This window comes from Pan troglodytes, chromosome X, assembly GCF_028858775.2.
Source record: "Pan troglodytes isolate AG18354 chromosome X, NHGRI_mPanTro3-v2.0_pri, whole genome shotgun sequence".
NCBI lineage: Eukaryota > Metazoa > Chordata > Mammalia > Primates > Hominidae > Pan > Pan troglodytes.
Genome location: NC_072421.2, coordinates 95,522,578 through 95,525,330, shown reverse-complemented (window position 1 = coordinate 95,525,330; position 2,753 = coordinate 95,522,578). Strand labels below are relative to the sequence as shown.

At 34.7% G+C, this 2,753-nt stretch overlaps 1 pseudogene; it reads right to left on the bottom strand.

Annotated features, from left to right (window-relative positions):
- Positions 1 to 842: 842 nt before the first annotated feature.
- Positions 843 to 2,471, bottom strand: LOC100613504 (nck-associated protein 1-like; annotated as a pseudogene).
- Positions 2,472 to 2,753: the final 282 nt, after the last annotated feature.

The window sequence follows — 2,753 nt, the reverse complement described above, 5'->3', positions numbered from 1 at the left end:
GTACCATTTCCCATCTCCTCCATCACTTCATTCCATCAATTATTCCCATTTTGTCCTGTATCTCCAACATTGCTATTTCCATTTGTTCTTTTTCAATTTAAGTTAATAACATCATCATCCACCCACTCATTTAAGCAAGCTAAAACATGAAAGAAGTTCCTGACACCTCACTCTTCCTTGCTCTCCCCCTTCCAAATCTGCACAATAACCAAGTCTTCTTGCCAATTATATCCCTTCAATATTTCTCACATTTTCCCTTTCCTTTCATTCCACTGCCACTATCTTGGTTCAGGCCTTCATCATCATTCATTTCTAGACTGATACAGTGCTTCCTAATTAATAGCATAGCTCAGAAGAAAAGCATGGACCTTGAAGTCAGTTCATATTCAGATACCAACAATATATTTTACTGCAGTTGTGACTGTAGGGAAATTAACCTCTTTAAACCTTATCTTCCTCAGCTGTAAAATGGAGATAATAATGCTTGTCAGTAAGTATTATTGTAGTGATAAGGGGAAATTATGAATATAAAACATTTTAATACTATACCTTGCACATAGTGAGCACTCAAGAAATGTGAACTCCTTGTCTTCTTATAACTTATTCTCCTCCAGCCCCTTTGCTACCCTGCCATGTGACTTTAACAGAAATCTGATATGTCACTTCCCTAATGAAAATCATTTGGTGGTTTTGGTTTGACCACATGTTCAAATTCAAACTCCATTAACTTAGGACATAAAACTCTTCATATGTTGACTCTCTACTCCTGTCTTCATTCATGCTTCAAATTCATGAGCTCCTTGAAGACATAAAGGGAATTTGTCTTATCCATCTTTAAATCTCTAGGGTCTAACAACAGTGTTAGGTTCAAAATAAAGACTGTCAACAGATGATAATCTTTTAAAGAGTGCAGCCATGTGGTCTGGTTTGTCAAAGCTGGTCCACATTTGTGTTAACACATCAACATTCTCCACAAATTTCTTAAGTTTAGCAACTCGTGATGAAATATGCCACATAAGGCTTTCACTTAGGAACTTCATACCATATGGGCCTAGCAGTTCTAATAATGACCTCATTTCAGATATGTCAGAATATTTCTCTGCATTGAATGTTAATTCATTTTCTGTAGGTAATGTCACAAATGCTTTAATTGCAGGGAAATAAGCTATATGAGCATAGCTGACTTATCTTAACAAAGTTTCCAAATACCAATTTGTGTATAGACTCGTAATGATTGGCTCTCCATAGCTGCCCAAATGTTGTGTTTGTTGAAGAAGAACATCATTGAATACTCTTATAATATCAATCTACATGTAGTTTTATATTGGCTGTAGTATGGTCATGTGTGCTCTTACACCTGTTAGAATCTCTGATGGTTTTGCATTTTGTGTGTGGCTCAATTATACATAATCATCCCAACAATTGACTTAGTAAAGAGGATTTCCAGATGGGAAGTCAAATATTCTCATGGAGTAAAGGTATGTTTCCATACCATCGTGTTTGAGACACAATTTAGAAAGTGCAGTGTGCAATTTGTCAAGTTTGGTCACAACCAGCCTGTTTTTCTTCATGTTCTTAATGCCTGGTTTCTCCCTTTCAGGTTACCCTTTCTTACTAGTCTATTTTGTTTTGTTTTGTTGATTTCTTATTCACTGCTTGACTGGTGGTTTTGGCATAATACTTGGGCGGCAACTGGTCACTAAGAGTACACTGTTCTGTGCAAATATCTGTGATGATATTTCAAGCTTGTTTTGCCTTTTCATCTAGAAATATATTACATAAGGGAAGACTACGTTCTCCAATATGATGTAACTCTGCTGCACACAGTTCATGAATGCAACTGATAACATGAGTGCAATGTAGTGAAAATGCAGTTCAGTATCTTGACTGAGAAAGTAACTCCAAACACTATTAAAGCAACTTCTCAAGAGCATGACTATAAAAACAAAATATGTAGAGCTTTGATGTTTTAAGCAACATTTCCACCAAAGAATCTATTTTTGGTATGAAAAAATTATTGTATTCATCATGTTTCCAAGTTCTCTGTGATCTGAAAGGCCAAGTGAAGTCTTAGAGACACTAGTATAAGTCTGTAACCTAAACCAATCTAATCTCATTTCTCTGAAATCAAATACTCCCCCATCTTTAACTTGTTTTACACTTACAAAGGTCATAGTGTTAACAAGAGAGGACATGATGATTGAGTCATCTTCCCAGCAAACAGAAAGGTTCTGCATGAGTTCATTGAGGACAACAGAATCAAACCCAGAAGGGTACTGCATGTAATACCTTTGCATTATAGGTCCATATTTTAAAACATTTCCCAAACTAAATACCATAAAAATGCACAACATTAAAAATAGTAAAAGACTGCTTAGTATTAGAAGCAGACCATGTCCTGAAATTCTAAAACCAGCAGTATACGTTGTTGCTTGTATAAAGCCTAGTGATATTTTTAGACTAAATTTCATGGTGCCCTGTTGGCATTAGCACAACCATTGTACTCTGCTGTATAATAAACAATCTTAGAGATTTATCAACTATTGATACAAATGTTAGTTCTTAACCACTTTTTATATGTTTTAAATTTTGAAAATGCAAGTGTACCTGCCATAACATAAAAATAAACATTAGACTGTATCACAAAAAAAGGTACTTTTAAAATACAGAATACATTTTCATTCAAATACACATTTAACTTTTAAATGAAATCCACTTCCTAACTATAAACTAGTTGATATTTGGAAATTCCT